At 38.3% G+C, this 17,795-nt stretch overlaps 1 protein-coding gene across 2 annotated transcripts in view; it reads right to left on the reverse strand.

Annotated features, from left to right (window-relative positions):
* The window catches only part of SYTL1 (synaptotagmin like 1), a 1,083,808-nt gene that overhangs the window by 688,645 nt on the left and 377,368 nt on the right, over positions 1–17,795 (reverse strand). The window lies entirely within an intron of this gene.

Consider the following 17,795-nt stretch of genomic DNA (forward strand, 5'->3'; position numbering starts at 1 on the left):
CAAAGTATGCCACTTTGCAAGAAAAGTTGCAGCAAAGATCAGGGGAGGGCTGCTGCTCAGTGGTGAAGGGAACTGTTTCCAGACCTATATAGGATACTCTTGGAAATCCATACAAATAAGAAAGAACAAGTTTACATCACAAATAATAAAATACCTTCCATGTTTTACCCTTTAAAAATGTTAGGCTGACAGAGCTTTTGAGTTGGGAATACTCCAACTGGCTAACTGATTATAATACTTTGTTATTTAGGTTCATAAGTTCAAAGGCACTTAGTAAGCTATTGATCTGTGAGGATCTTAAGAAGCCCAGCCTTACATTACCTTGGTAGTTTTTAGCCCTTAAAATTTGCATAGAAATAAGCCAGAGGCAGGAGGAGAAAGGATATGTTGGGACACTTACTTGTTGCCCTTGTCCACCAGGGACATGGGTGCTAAAGCAGGAATGAGTTTGGTAATTTTTTTATCTTGCTGTCATTTGTTAAGTTGGTCTTCCAATAGGTGGTTCTCCAAGATGTCTTGTGAGTCCATTGAGGTTTGGTTACCCAGTTTTCCCCACTCAGGTGACTCACTGTTGTGGGATTCAGCCCAAATAAGGGCCAATGAAGAAGGGCCTTGAGTGTTAGACATAACATATGCTTTCTTACTTAATCTGTTGATGTACGACAGGGCCCTCTTTGATGGGTCAAGAAAATCAAGTTGTCATCTCATTGAGTGAGGATGTTATTAAAAAAACGGAAGAAGGTAGAAAGAGGACATCTACTGGATACATAAGGTACTGAGGATGAAAAATGGGAACTGACATTTGCGGAAGGAGGCAGAGAAGGTACTGATGACAACTGGAGGCAGGAAGTACTGGATATTTTATGTCATTTTTGCGTCATGTTTACAGGGACCCGCAAATGTTTTTTCAGTGGTTGTAGTAGAGTTTATGATGGTGTCTGGACTCAGAAGCATATGTAACAAACAGTGGATGAATGAGGAAGAGCAGAAAAATTCCAAATATGTAAGGCTTTTCTTGCAGTAACCAATGAAACCTGAATTATACTGTCTCCTTCTGTCAGCAACATTGTATATCAGGTAGGGTGTGTGTGTGTGTGTGTGTGTGTGTGTGTGTGTGTGTGTGTGTGTGTGTGTGTGTGTGTGTGTATAAAATGCCCCAGTTAAATATACCTGGTGGCTAGAGAGAACTCAGGAAATATACCTGAAGGTAGCAAGAACTTGAATTCCCTACCCACCACCACTTGTAAAATATTTGCCTCATATTTTTGTTCTTATGAAATTATTGCCTCATATTTTTGTTCTGTTCTGTTCTGTTCCTCATAAAATCTGTGTTTTTTTGGATTTTGAATTCAGTAAATAATGACAGGCATTTGAATTTAAGACTTCATATTTTTCAGAAAGTACTTGGTAACATAATATATAAGTTCATAAGTAGGTACTAGGCTATTGGGCCTAGGGCCTACACAAGCTTAGCCAAAAAGGTACCCTGGATTTGCCACCCAAGAAAATTATTTTCCTGTGCCCCTATCAAGCAGAACCACAGAAGTGATCCCCGGGGTGAATTTCCTATTACCCATCCAATCATCAAGATTTTTCTTGAATAGTATAAACAGCCTCTGCATGGGTCGAACCCAGAACCCTGCACACTATAGCCAACATAATTTACCACTAAGCTATGTCAGATATAAATAAACAGCCTCTGTAAGGCTCGAACCCAGGACCCTGCACACCATATCCAAAGTGATTTACCACTAAACCATGTCATGTGGGCGGCACAGTGGTGCAGTGGTTAACATTGTCGCCTCACAGCAAGAGGTTCTCCAGTTCGATTCTCAGCTGGGGTGCCTTCTGTGTGGAGTTTGCATGTTCTCCCTGTGTTCGCGTGGGTTTCCTCCGGGTACTCCGGTTTCCTCCCACATTCCAAAGACATGCATCTGGAGCATTTCTCCCCGGGCCTCCGCTGAAAACAGGCTCTGTGGAACCTAGTCGGACATTCCCGGTCAACAAATGTTAAATAAATAAATAAATAAATAAAATAAAATCTTTTATTCTAGCAATTTTCTGTTTATACGATCAATATTTGAAATTTGTCCCTATTGTTGGGGCTGCAATCCCCCATTATTGGCTTTGTCCAAGTTTTTTGTGCCAAGAGGTTGAGAGCTATGGTGACAACTGAATATATTTGGGGGCTGTATTCCCCCATTATTGTTTTTGTCTAGGTGTTTTGTGCTAAGAGGTTAACAGCTATGGTGAGAACTGAATTCACTAAATGATAGCCATTTGGGTTTAAGTCTACATGTCTTTTAAGAAACGGTTGACTAGGTACAGAGGTATGTTTCTTTGACTGTAGTGCATAGGGTCCTGGGTTCAAGACTTGGCAGTGAAATGTATGTTGGTAACACAGCATTTTATTCTAGCAACTTTCCAAGATTATACAAGCAATGTTTAAAATGTGCCCCTAGTTTTTGTGCTTTTGTCCCCCCCAATAAATTTTGGCTTTTTCCTGATTTCTTGTGCTTCAAAGTTGAGAAATACTGTTGAGTGTTGAGTGGATTTTACAAGGAGTTGAGAACTTGAAGAGACGTTTAGTGCTGCTTATGGTTAGCCTGCTTGCATTTTTAATAGCACAACAGGTAGTATGCTTGCTTTTGATGTAGAAGGCTGTGGATTCTATGCCCACAGTATATAGATGCATTGCTGATACTGTACTTTGTTGTACTTTTAAAGGGGTGGATGCTGCAGTCCTGAGAATGTCCTCTTTGGTGGAGATATCTAGTAATGATGAACCTCTTATCAGTTTGTCATCCATTCTCTATTGCAATAGCTTATCATTTTTTTAATGTAACATACACAATTTATTCCTCAAGGGCAACAGGCACATTATTTGTAGATGAAACAATGAAATAAAAAGTTGTTTGCTAGCAGCAACCTCTTCATTAGTTACACATCTCTTTAATGTGGAATTATTTAGATGACTTTTACTTCTGCAGAGATTGTGCATATTTACTGATACTGGTGGAATGTAGAAGTTTGAGTAGAATTTTATGATGGAAATGTTCTGAATTGGGCAGTTTTGTCATTACTGGTGCATGCATTTTGTTTCATTGTTTACTGGAAAAATGTTCAAAACAATAAATTTAAAATGCCCTCTAACAACTGTACTGTATTATATAAGCAATACAATTTAATATAGTCAGGAAGGTGTATCAAAGAACACATGTATGTTTCCTGTGCAAGGGGCCTATGATTTGAAAATAACCCACAGTTAATCTTTATCTGTCACTGGCCGGATCCCCTACACTACACCTACACGCCACAAAGCCAACACCCAAAACATTGACACCAAAAGGCCGACAACACACAATACCAAAAACTCACAAAACCGAACACCATAACACTGACACACAAAACATAAACTACACATTACACATAACTATATATGCATTAACCTTAACCCAAAACCTAACTCTAAGGTCCAATACTACCGCACACTTACCCTACCTGCACCCTAACTCTAACTCACTTAACCTGCCCCTAAACCTAAAGTCTGTCACTGTTGCACACTTACCTGTCCGCACCCTAACTCTAAATCCCTCATTATCGTACACTTACCGAGTTGCGCTCACACGTTACACATGTCGGTGTTTCAGCTGTCGGGATTTCATCTTGTCGATCATCTGTGTCGTCGGTCTTCTGGTGTCGGTCTTTTGGGCACTGGCTTTGTGGCGTGTCGGTCTAATATAGGGGACCCCACTGGCCAGATGTATTTTATTTGAATGTGAGTCTATTTTCATTGTGAGACTGAATTGCTTTGTTTAGAAAATGTCTATAAGTGTTTGTGCTATAAAATGTAAAATAAAACTTAAATGAAATCCAAATCATCGTAGAAGTAAAGCAATATGCACATTACAGTTTTTATGGTAAATGGGGCGAAATAGCCAAGTAATGGGACACTGGAATAGCTGCAGGGGGGAGGCACCATTCAACCATGATTTTGTGAGGGGGGCAGCAAACTTTGACAGCCCTAGCTGAACTATACCTCTTAACTGTCCAGATTTTTGCAAAATGAGTAGATTTTTGCTTTTTACTTTTGGTTTGTTCCTCATAAAATTTGTGGTTTTCTGGCAAATCATTTAGGAATGAAGTCACTAAATAATGAGAGATAGAATTTCAGACTTCATACCCTTCAGAAAAATGCATGCTAAAGCAAGACCTGTTATTCTGTCAACTAAGATTATACAAGAGCAATTTTAGTGCTGTTTGTATGTTCCCCCAATATATTTGGCATTGTCCAGATTTCCTGCATTAAGTGGTTGAGTGGTACACGCAAATAAATTTCTTTATAGAATTAGATATATGCAAACCTCTCAACTGTTCCCGATTTTGGCTCACAATACTGCTCTCCCCCTAATAATCCCTCCGCAAAATGGCAAATTTGGAACTAAACATGGAGGGTTTACAATTAATAAATAATTGTAATGATCAGAGTTATAGATTACTTTTAATTTTAGAAATGCATGTAGATTCTCTTATTTTGTCAGTTGCTCAAGTTAACAGTACTATTATTAAAAAATGTCCCTTCTTTGACAGGTTCCCAGCTGTATCGTGCAGCTATTTTATATTTTTGCATCACATTTTTGGTCCATTTTTCATAAAATTGTGTTTTTCTGGCAAATCATTAAAGATTGAAGTTAGAAAATAATGACAGACATTTAAGTTTCAGACTTCATACCCTTCAGAAAATTCATATTAATGCAAGACCTACTATTTTATTATCTTTCTAAGTTTATAAGAGAAATATTTACATGTTTTTCTTATTCTTGGGCCTTTGCCCTACTTCTGTTTATGGCTTTGTCCAGATTTCTTGCTCTGAGACTGAGAGGTATGACAAATGTATCAGGGCCACCACCATCAGCCAGAGACATTGAATTGTGACAAACTTGTTGCACCCCACTCCCCCACTTAGTGACTCTGGATGTGTCCAAGCAAGGCAAGGAGCAGTTATGCAGTGTAAGTGTGCAGAGTATCCCCCCATCCAAGGCAGATACAAGTACTACAGTGACTTTTCATCTGTCCTTGATTTTGCAGAATGCTCTGGTTTTCTGTCATATTTTTATACTGTTGATTTATGCTTCTTCTTATTCAGAAAATGCATGCTGTTGGAGTGCCTGTTGCTCTGTGTTTATGTAGCAATGCTTTAATGACCATCAGGTAAGCTTGTCTGAGACTGTAAAATGCAAGTAAGCTTTAATAAGCATACTGTTAAAGAAGTACCAACATTGAAAGCCTTTTTGTTGTTGCCATGCAGAGAATATTTACATAACTCGATAGCGTATAAGCCTTAGGTACTGAAATGCATATTTGTAATAAACGACAGGATTACAGTATTTTCAGAAGCTCATTACATTTGTTGGAGACTTGCAGCCATCTTTGCAGGCTTTACCCGTAAGCTAAACAGAATGCCAGTCTATCATGTTTGGTCCGTAAACTGTACAGTAATCCTTTAAGCAATTTATTTTGAGCTTTTTTTCTTGTTTGCTGTTCATTTTTTACTTTATTCATGTTTTTCCCATGAAACAAGTAGATAGTTGTTGTCAGGCAGCAGGTCTTTTTTGGATAAGAAACATTTTTACAAATGGGGGTATCACAGAGATTGCTACTTTCAGCATGTTACTTGATACTTTTATAAAGCTGAATATAAATTATAATTAGAGCTGCAGTGCAAGGAGAAGTGGTTTGAGTTGAGTGCTGCTTGTTTTTTATACTTGAATTTGGCTGGCATTCCAGTAATGTATTTAAAAAGTAATTTATTTGTTCATGCCTCACAACCTTTTTGTTTCCATCTAGATATTAAGTAAGCTGTCATGTAGCCAATGCATTGAAATATTTTTTTCTTCTACACTTCATTTTTGCCTTGATTGGACTCTCATAATGATTGATTGACACCTAGGGCAGCATATTTAATTAAAATCCCAGTTTTTGCGTTTTTTAGCATACCTCCACCCCTTTCTAGCTGGACACACACCTTCCCTTTGTCCTCACCCATTCAGCTGTCTCCTGCAGCCCCCCCTCCTTTGATTTGAAGTCACCAGCCGCCACTGGAATAAACACACTTGTGTAGTCAGTGAGTGGCACCATTGTGTGTACTGGCACAGTTGTGCATTCATCCTTAATTGTGGAAAATCATGAAAAAAAATACACTTTTTGTGGAAAAGGTAACAACAGAATCTATCAAAAAGGTCCCTCTCACATATTAGGTTATTTTGTTAAAACGAGTAGATAACATATGACCTGTATTTGGAACACACGTGAATGGCTAGGAACACTGTAGCACTATATAGATTTTTGGGTACATTTCTTATTAACATGCACAGCTGTTCCTTATATATTAAAAACTCAATTTTAACTTGTTAAAATGAGCAATTATAGTTTCTCTAAAGACACGGAAGCAGAAATGGACATATATGAACTTACCAGCTTCCTAAGCATTAACATAACTGCATTAATACATAATCAATCCATTCACCCATTTTCAGTACATACTTAATGAATTTTAGAGTCAAAAGGAGCTGCTATCTATCTTAGCATATAATGCTTAAAATGCAAAAAACAATGTTAGTCAGGATGGATACCAGTTCAATGCAGGACTCACACTTTTATGCATTGCCAATTTGTATAATTTAAATGACTTCTGAATGTGGTAGAAAATGGAAACTAGCACTGAAAACCTAAGTAGATACAAGGAAGAGAAGCAAACTTCAAAATTATATAATAAAAGGTCATTACTATTAAAACAGGCATGCTAACTGGACAGCCCAATCAGCATGCTCATTGTAAATTAAGCATATACCAATAGGAAGAAGGCTGGATGCGCAGCCAGACTTTCTGTTAGCATATGCTGGATAACAATATTTCAAACCGGTTTTATGATGGACTGAGCAAAATATGTGCGAAATCAGGAATGCTCTGCAAAATTCTAGACCATTAAATGGAATGGTTATTGCCACTATTATCAATCATACCCCTCAACTGTCTACAATTTTGAAAAACATCCATGATTTTCCTCATATTTTTGCATTTCCCCTCATACAATTTTTGATTTTCATGTAAATTACAGATGACGTGTGATAGTCAATAATGCCAGACATTAGAGTTTCCAAAATTAACAAACTACCAAACAGAAAGACCAAGAGTGATGGAGACTGTACAGTGCAAACATGGGAAGGCATTCCCATATGTGTGCGCAGTATTTCAGTAAACAGGAAAGAAGGTGAACTACAACTAAAGAGTTGCTGTACAAAGACATTATTTAAGAAAAGTAAGCAATTTCATTCTTAAACAATATTAGCGTATAATAGCAAGAATCCAGTTTTCTATGTAGGTATCACTGGATTTATTTATGGTTGGCTTTAGTGAATCACTTTGGCTTCATCCTTGTGATCAAACAACACCAACCATGGTATATCTTACAATGCCCACACCCAGTCATGGATTATTCCTAAAAGAAAGCATTCCAGCTGGGGAATGAAACGGGGTACCAAACATTGTGAAGCAGCAATCTACCATGCTGTCCACTAATGGACAATGCTCTTCTAAATGGAAGTCAGTGCATAATGTGAGAGGTCCTTATAGTATTTAATCTTACTTCAGCCACTTGTACTAAATGCTTGCACTAGAAGCTGTTTTCTACCTGGTTATAGGCAGTTTTTCTGCTAGTGACAAATTACCTTTGATCTCACTGTACTGGAGAAATGCCAATTAATCTGCTCCACACAAGCCTCCCTGAAAACAACTGTATTATTTCATTTCCTAAAAAGTTTCAGATGAACTTTGGTTGTACTGATATCCTGAGCATGTTAGCAGAACTCTTGTAAGACTGAGCCTGAAACTGGTCAATATTGATCAGTGCACTACCCTGGCAAACAAAAATAAATGCAAACATTTTACACACACACGCGCGCGCATGCACTCACGCACGTGTGTGTGTGTGTGTGTGTGTGTGTGTGTGCGTGTGTGTGTGTATATATATATATATGTGTGTGTGTGTGTGTGTGTGTGTGTGTGTGTGTCTGTGTGTGTGTGTGTGTGTGTGTGTGTGTGTGTGTATGTGTGTGTGTGTGTGTGTGTGTGTGTGTGTGTGTGTGTGTGTGTGTGTGTGTGTGTGTGTGTGTGTGTGTGTGTGTGTGTGTGTATATGCTGCAGCTTTGATATCTATAAAGACATGGAACTGAAATCAAGCTTAATAAGATTTAACAGACAAAATTAACTATTACTGTGCATAATTAACTATTACACTGAAATACAATCCAAGCATCACAAAAACCCACAAAAGTTCTGGTCCACTATAAATAATATCTTTAACCCAGGGAAAACAGGTAACTCCCACCAGCATCAATTCTGAAAATATAACCACTCAGTTTAACAAATATTTTTACAGAAGCCATCCTTGAATTAGCTAAAAATCAAACATAATTAGCAAATAAACCCTCCTTCCCAACTTCAAACACCATATTCACCTTCTCACTGTAACCAGTTCCAACTGGTACCATCAAAAAACTCCTGAAAAGGCTAAAGCCCACTAAACTAGCTACCGACAGTCTACCCACAGAATACTTAAAGCTAACAGCATATAGCATGGCATACCCTATATCTATACTAATCAACAGATCATTAGCTGTACACCATGTCTCTTTCATCTGGAAAACTGAGTATATCATTGCCCTTCATAAGGGTGGCCCATCAATGGAGCTAAACTACTATAGACAAATTGCAATATTATCACCACTCTCTAAAATTCTAGAAAGAATTATTCATAAACAGGTAACTGACTACCTACTAAATAACAAACTTCTAACCAATACCCAACATGGTTTTAGACCATACCATAGCAAAAACTACTGCTCTATTATCTTTTACTAACATCATTAATCTCCACAGGAGCAATAATCACTTTGCCTCCTCCATCTTCTTAGACCTATCAAAAGCTTTTGATATGGTCTCCCATACCCACCTTTCAGCACCCTCTCGACCTCTATTTCTGTAATTTCACCTTGGCATGGTTCAAAGATTATCTCACAGGGTGTCAATAAGCTGTCTCATGGCAACAAACCCTATCACTCTTATTACCAGTCGAACTAGGAGTTCCCCAAGGCTCCATATTAGGCCCACTCCTATTCTCAATATTTACTAATAAACTCCACCTAGCAACCTCTCATGCATCTCTCATCCAATATGCAGACGATTCAACTGTAATATGTTCTGCACCATCCCTACTTGAACTGCAAACACTTACCCAGAAAACCTTTCATGATGTAGAGACCTGGCTATCAAATGCTAAATTAATCCTAAACCCCCCCAAAAACCAAACTATTAATATTCTCCCCTAACAAAACTACTCCCTCCCCTAACACTTTTCACAATACCTCCCACAACAAAACCTGCATAACCCCCTCACAGCACACAAAATTATTAGGAATTGAAATTGACCATATGGTTACATTTGATATCCACATATCACAGAGAGTTAAAAAGGTACATAAAAAATGTTTTACCTTACATAGGAATAAACAATTCACAAATAATACCAGAATAGCCATTGCCCAAACGCACCTACTCTCCACCTTACTATATGCAGCACCCATTCTTACTAACCTTAGGAAATCTGGACTGCAAAAAACTTGAAATCTGCTACAATAAAATAGCAAGATTTGCCACAAATTCTTCAGCTAGAGCTCATCACTGCTTATCACTCAAGCAGCTCAAATTATTAGAATTTCCACAACTCCTACACTATATACAACTCTCAATGGCCCACTCAATTCTCTCAAAGTCTGATAAAATACCTGCCTTACAAACTTTAATACAACCCTATGCTACTACCAGACCCTTCTGTTCCTCCAACAGAAACCACATACAAACTCATATAGCCACAAATCAAGCAGCAGATTGTGTCTACTCAAACTACATAGGTAAACTCTGGAACATCCTACCATCTAATCTTACCTCCGTATCTTCTCTAACAACATTTAAACCAGCCCTAAAAAACTATCTCCCTAGCAAATGCATGTGCCCATGCACAACCCCTGGTTGATAACTATTTCTCCATCTCCACTTGCTTCTCTCCAATTCCTCTTCTACCTTACCTCTTATCACAATTCTCTAGGTAGGACTATCATAAGCAATAAAAGAAAGTGTACCTCCTATACCTGTGTCACTTGACTGTTGTCATTATTCATTGCTAAGTCCTTAGACTATATGTAAATGCATGAAGCTTTTCTCCCCGGGCCTCTGCTGAAAAAGGACATGTGTCCAGTCAGACCTTCCCGGTAAACAAATATAAAATAAAATAAAATAAAAATAAATTTATAGATTCATAGATTAGTACTAGGCTAACTGCCCTTGAGAGACATTTTAAGCCTAGACAAGTATTCCTTGTGAGGCTCAAACCCTGCAAATTGTGCTTGTAAGGCAAACACCTTAACCATTAGGCCACCCTCCCAATCTCACATTATTCTGCTGAATCTTCTATATCTAATAATTTCCAGCATTTCTTAAATATTTCCATGTCTTTACAGCCTGTAGATGGGATATATTATCTTTGGGTTTCTTCATCTTTCCTGCATTTTTGTTCAAATACTACTACTGTCACTCTGTGCTTCTGCACACAGGTTTTACTAATACACTTCAAAACTGAAATGTGTAAATAGATTACACAGTGAAACACAGGCCAAACTTGATAGTTAGTTGGAAGCTGTAAGCACATTTTTAAAGAAAAAGGGTTTTGAAGCTCATCTTTGAAATATATATGCTTCTCAGAAGTATAAGCAAACCATTTAATTAAGGTTTACTAGTAAGGATGAAGGTTGGATTAATAAGGGTATGTCATACATGTAAACACATTCAATAACAGTTTAACAAATGTTTTCATACTGTGTAATAAACATCAAGCGAAAACAGCTGATGGAGAAAAGGCTATTCTTTGCTGTTTCAAACAGACATGATGCAGTAAATGTTAAATTGGAGATAGTAATGTGATAAATTAATAGAATTTGTTGGACAGATAATGCAGAAGCAAGCATAATGAACTCTGCATCTTTTCTTAGCCCTCATTTTATGCATATACTACAGTAGATAAGAACATGGTAAAGTTTAATGTCTAACAGATACATCTAAACACCACTCCCAGGCAGTCAGCTTGGCTTTTGAATGGCGGTGAGGCTCTTTGGGAAGAGCACCATCATAATACTGTCCTGAAGGATTCTCCATATTACTTCAAAACCTAAGACAGCATGTTGTGGTCACTTTTTGTGCTGTTGAACATGTTTTTGTAGTCAATTTTCCTTTACATATAGTGGCATAGAACTGCCAACAAGCTGTATTAAGGGTGAGGCTTGAACCACAGACACCCTCTGCCTTCCTCACATAAAGGAAAGTTGGTCCTTATCATCATGGATGATTCCTTGACAACTCAGTTCAACATCCAACACTGGGCAGCAGGCTTTGCAGACAAATGCATTAACTTTGTAACAATGGGTGACTGTGACCATTATTCAGTAATGCCTATGACACAGCAAGTACATAGAGTGAATAATGAAGGAGTAGAGAGCAAGTTTATTTAGTGAAGTAATGCAGGGTGGTTTCAACAAACAGTCCTCATAAACATGGTATCATTACTGGTTGACAGCAGCAATCAGCTCTGTGTTTATACTAGGGTCTGCTGTGCTTTTATTTCTGACACAGAATGCAACTCAAATAATACTCTGGAACTCTGCAGACACCCAGTATTCCAAGTATTTTATACCAGCAAGGCATGACATATGAAACAGCTGATATGTTGCTGGATTGGCTTACTATATGTGCAAATGAGCATATTATTTTATTTATCCTTTGTTGACTAGGTAAGTCCTATTAAGCTAGTAGTTTCTTTTCATGGGACACTCGAGGTGATATTTATACTACTAGGAGAAATTTCGCCAGGGAATCAGAAAACTTCCCCTACCACTGCAACGCCTATGGTCCATACGGCCAACAAGCGTTAACATGCATAAGCTCTGTTCCTGGCACAGTGGCAGCTGGGAGAGCAACGCAATCATGGAGAAAAGCATTTTGGAGGTTGATGCGATTGTCAATCTTTGAATAAATGAAGAAAAGCAACTTAAGGACTTATATATACACTGATTCAGAAGAGTTGTTTCAGGCAATTGAACCACTGGGAGTGGAGGAGTGGCAGTTGGAAGGGATTGCAATAACAGGGTCGTGGGATGTTTTAATGGAGGAAATAATTAATGAGAAGGAACCACAGAGAGGGAATGAAATGTTGTGGGGAGAAACAATGGCTCAGATCAGAGAAGAGAAGGAAAGCAGTATGGAGATTTTGTGTGCAGTAATTGTGAGGAGGAGTGTGAAAAATAAGGAAAAAGAAAAGAAGAAGAATGTGAATTCGGATAAGCAGAAGTACTTCGTATCTACTCAGGGCAAAGAAGAAACACTGGGCAGGTATGGTATTTGGGACACAGTCATACCTTTGGGTACAAAAGCTCAAGATATATGAGCTTTTGTTTTAATTAAAAATGAGACACATTAGGATTTATTTTTTGAAACTGCTATTAGACTGGAGACTTTTTAGGGAAAAATTGAGTAAAAAATACATATTTCCTTGGAATAAATATGTTACTCAAGCCTTTTTTTGAGAGACTCCAAAGAAAGTGAATATACAATTTTGTACAGATGCTGATAACGTGATTGTAAAAGTTTATTTGTTAAAAACTTTTGTTCTTAAGTGAAACGTATTGTGAAAATATATGATAATAGAGGTTTATGGACTGGCTTGGGAATGTAACGTCATTCTAAAGCCAGAAAATGATAACACTTTTCATATTCCAAGTATAATAAACGTGCAAGGAACTAGAGCGGTGATTCGATATTGAGGTAGATCAAAAAATATGTTTCTTTTGTGGGAAGGAGGGTCATTTTGTGGGTAATTGTGAAAAACAATGCTATCTGTGTGGGGATTCTGGTCATGATGCTAGATGTAATAGCAATAAAACTGAAAAAGTAGACAATTTACAGGAAGAGGGTGATGAGGAACTTAATGCAGAAAAGAAAGATTATGAAGAAAGTAGGGAATTAAAGTTCCATGACAGACATAAAAAAGAAAATGCTTTCAAAATATAAGAGGAAATAATGAAGTAAATGAAATAAAAGAGGGTGAACTTGAATTAGAATTAGATGCAAGTGATAATAAAGAAACTGACTGGAAAGTAATTTAAAAAATCTATAGGGAACAGAGTGAATGACAGAAAAAGGAAGATACAGGATTTAGGTATGAAAGTTAAAAAAAGGGAAATCGGTAGAGTAATACAATAATTTCATTTAGATTAAGGAGAAAATGCAGTCCTGATGGAAATGATGCTGCTGCACATTAGCAAGACAAATGTTACTCTCAGTACCCACGCTAGCAACCTCAACATGAGTAGCGGCATTAACAGGACCTGCTGGAGAGACGGGTTCATCTCCCAGAGGCTCTCCCTACTCTGGAATAAGCTTCCAATCCTAGTAAACAAAGTCCTCGCTGACTATTTTCAAGTGTAATCTGGACAATTGGATGGGGAATCGCAAATTCACCCCTGTTTCATCTGCATCCTTTCTGAGCAGCAGGTGTTGAGTCAGATCTACTCCATTTAAAGAGGGAAAAAACTGGCTAGGCTTGTAAGGACCTCAGGTCCATTAGTCTAGTAACCTCCTATGACACTGCCTTTTTTTGGGCAATGTGTCAAGGACAACATTCCTGACATAAAAACTCCAAACAACCTCAAGGTTATGTTGCTAAATGCTAGGAGTCTTAACATGAAACTGCACTCACTGAAAGCAGTCCACACCTTGGAAGATGCAGACAGCAGTGCAGTCACAGAGACCTAGTTCAAGGCTGAGGAGAGCACCTTAGCCATACTGGGTTACATCTCATTCCACATGTTCAGACCACAAACTGAAAGCATTAAAACTAAAGGAGGTGGTGTGCCAGTATTCATTAAATATAAATACACCTCCAGCTTGGTTAAACAGTACGATTCCATGGAAATACCTCAGGTGCAATTAACTATTGGTAGGGCACCTGTTCAAGCCATTGCCAGCTACAGGTCCCCCTCTATGAATCTGGTCACCCACTCTGCCTGTTTGGATCTACTTGAGTCTATCTAGATGCATCCAAACATCATATTTTTGGGAGACTTTGACTACCCATCCACTGACTGGGTAACTTACTCGTGCTCAAACTCACTTGCACAGAGGTTCCTCAACTTCATTAACTCCAGTGCCATGGGCCAGCTGGATGACACCCTCTCAATGGGTGCCAACATCTTGGATCTGGTGCTTACCAATATGGGGGACCATTGTAGTACCCCCACTGTGAGGTCTTCCCTCGTGAGATCTAACCCCAAATCAGTCTCATTCGAAGTAACTATCACAATTCACCCCCCCCCCCCCAAGCAGCAACTAAATTAAAAAACTTCTCCAAGACAGATTATAACCTCTTACAGGATGGTATAAATAGCTTCACTGCACCTCCCCTCTCAGATGGAACTGGCAACTCTGCTGAGTTCTACACCAATGCGTTATACAAACACCTGTATAACAGCATTGACTAAACTGTACCTGATAGGACCAAAACAAGCTCCTCAAGGAAGAGCAAACCTGCCTGGTGGACAATTGCCATTAACAGTTTTTACAATAAGAGGAAGAAATTGCTGTGTCAGAGTAAGAGGGAGCGAGCCCTAAACTGGAAACAGTACTTCCTCAGCTTAAACAAGCAATTAAGACTGCTTTGGAAGTCCTCCAAAGGAAACTATGAATCCAAATTAGCTTCCTCAGCTAAGAACCATTATAAGGGGTTATTTAGTTATATCCGTAACCTGAAAGGAATGGCCCAGATTTGTGCCAAACTGGTAGTTAATGATATCAGCTATACTGAGCCTGTGGACACAGCTAACCTGTTGGCTGACAGGTTCTGTGAAAACTTCACTCCCATGATCCCGCCACATGTACCCCATGACATCCCTACCACCTGTCCCCTACCTTGTATCTCTAAAGAGCAGGTCATAAATGCCCTCTCTAAGGCCAAAAACACAGAATCTATGGTACCTGATAACATACCAGGCTGCATCCTACATGGGCTCCAACAAGATTAGGAACATCATTGGGTACTCTTTTCAATCATAGTCTAGGCACCAGCTTCATCCCAGCTGAATGGAAAACAGCCACCATCATTCCCTTGCACAAAGTGGTGCTTCCACTGACCCCCAGGAATTATAGCCCTATTAGCCTGACTAGCCTTATCTGCATGGCCATACAGTGAATCATCATGGACCCTATCAACAAAGATATAGGTAATCTCCAAACACTTGACCCTACTCAGTTTGGATTTGTCAAAGGGAGGTCATGCCTGTTAAACCTGGTGGACTTCTTCGAGACAGTCACCAAGGCCCTGGACGATGGGAAATCTGTACATACAGCCTACCTGGACGTAGCCAAGGCTTTTGACAGTAACCCCCACTCAAGCATCATTGACAAACTCACCCAGCTAGGTATCATCCTTTATACTGTTAGATGGGCTGCTAACTAGCTCACTGATAGAATGCATACAGTCAGAATAGGGGAATCCACCTCCAACAGCAGACCTGTAACCAGTGGCGTTCCACAGGGATCAGTCCTCAGACCTCTACTGTTTGGAATCTATTTCTCTGAAGTACAAGCAAAAACTAAAGGTCTGTGGCTGACAAAGTTTGCTGATGACTGCAAACTGGGAGCAGTCATAGAATCTCCAAATTATATCAACATCCTACAAGAGGGTCTTACACAAATAAATGATTGGTTTCAAAGTCATGGCCTTAAACTCAAAGCATAAAATGTATTATCATCCCTTTTGGTAAGAGAGATGTTCCTGCTAACTACCACATCAATACCAACACCCTAAGTATGAGTGAGTGAGAGACCTGGGCACACAGGTTGACAGCAACCTTACCTTTGATCGCCATGTATCCACAGTGATAAGGAGGCATTCTATTTTGTTCATCTTATAAGTAAGGGCATGGCCTCCAGGAAAAAAGAAGTTAGAACCTCCCTGTACTCTTCCCTCATTAGACCAATAGTTGAGTACAACTCCCCTTTTGGTATGTACCTTTCCAAGCACCTGCAGCAATTGGAGAGACCACAAAGGGTCCTCACAAGGAAAATTTAAGGTCTTCAGCACCTGTCCTATGTGGATGATCTGAAATCACTGTCACTTTATTCTGCTTCATACAGACTACTCAGAGGTGATCTCTGCCTTGCATATAGTCAATCTATGACTCTGCTTTATTGGAAATGCTGCATATTTGCAAATGTTGTGTTAATCATTCTAAAGACCTTAACCTGGTATGTGACACTAATAGAATCTGCTAGAGGGACAGATTTGTCTCTCAGAGATTACCACACCTTTGGAACAGACTCCCATTTCATGTCAAACAGAGCACCTCATTGGCCCTCTTCAAACACAATCTGGATGACTAGATTAGTAACAGTAAGTTCACCCCAGGGGTTCTACCTGTGTCCCTCTTGGACAAGGGCAATAGATGATGATCATGGAAATAAGAGTAGAACTTGGCTAGGGTTGTAAGGTCCCTAGGGCAATTAGTAACGTCCTATGAGAAGAGAAGCTAACAAGAGTATTATCAGTTAATGTAAATAGCATTAAAACTTTAGTTAGGAGAATTGGTATTTTGGAGGGTGCAATTATTGTGAGGTAGCTATAATTGTGTTAGAGGACTTTAGGGGGTTAATAAAAGATGAGTGAGTATAAACAGAGACTTTATAGAAGGAGTTATAATTTGGAAGTTAGGAAATGAAACTTGTTCATGTATTGAGATATCATACAATAGAAGTACTTCTATATTAAATGTTACTTTAGTTAGAGTGGGAAGATTAACTGTAGTAGATTTAAGATGGCAGAAGAAAGTTTATAGGATTATAGCAATTTATGCACATCTGATTTATAAAGAAAGAGAAAAGTTATTTAAAGAAATATTTGACTATATAATTGTCAACATGAATATTATAAAAGCAGGAGATTTTAACGGTGATCTAAGGAAAACAAAAAGGATTGACAGAATGGATAAAAGAATTATCACAGAAATTATGAGGTATGGAGGTTTAAGGTTATGGAATTTTAATACATATACATATACATATACATATAGAAGAAGTAACATCAGAACTGAGATTGATTATTTTGTAGTTTCTTATAAAGTTTAAGACAGAAGAAAAAGTTCAGATAGGGTTTTCAGATCATATGGCTATATGGCTAGAAACTGAAGAGAATAATGAACATATAAAAACTGGAAAGGGAGTTAAAAGGATTAATGAGGTAGATTGGTATGAAATTGGTAAGGAAAACATATTACAGTTGTGGAAACAGCACTTAACTATGAAAGATTTTCATCAGAATTGGACAGAATGGTGGCTAATACTTAAAGAAAAATATAAATCAGACTATTTAAAATGGGACTCTGTATTAAGACAAAAAGAAAAACAAGAATAATGATGTTATAGAATAATATATTAGAATTTTTGGAGAGAAATGAGAATTATTATATAAAAGAAGCAGAAATGTATTATTGTATAAAGAAAGGTATTTTGTTGAGGGTAAACAAGCAGAAGTTTAACATATTTAAGTAAAAAGATTAAAGAAGATAGTGGTGCGATTAGACAACTGAGAGATGAGGAAGGGTGGAGGTAAAAAAACAATCTGAAATTATGAATATTAC

The sequence above is a fragment of the Protopterus annectens genome, chromosome 1.part1 (assembly GCF_019279795.1).
Source record: "Protopterus annectens isolate FY-2018-M chromosome 1.part1, PAN1.0, whole genome shotgun sequence".
Classification (NCBI taxonomy): domain Eukaryota; kingdom Metazoa; phylum Chordata; order Ceratodontiformes; family Protopteridae; genus Protopterus; species Protopterus annectens.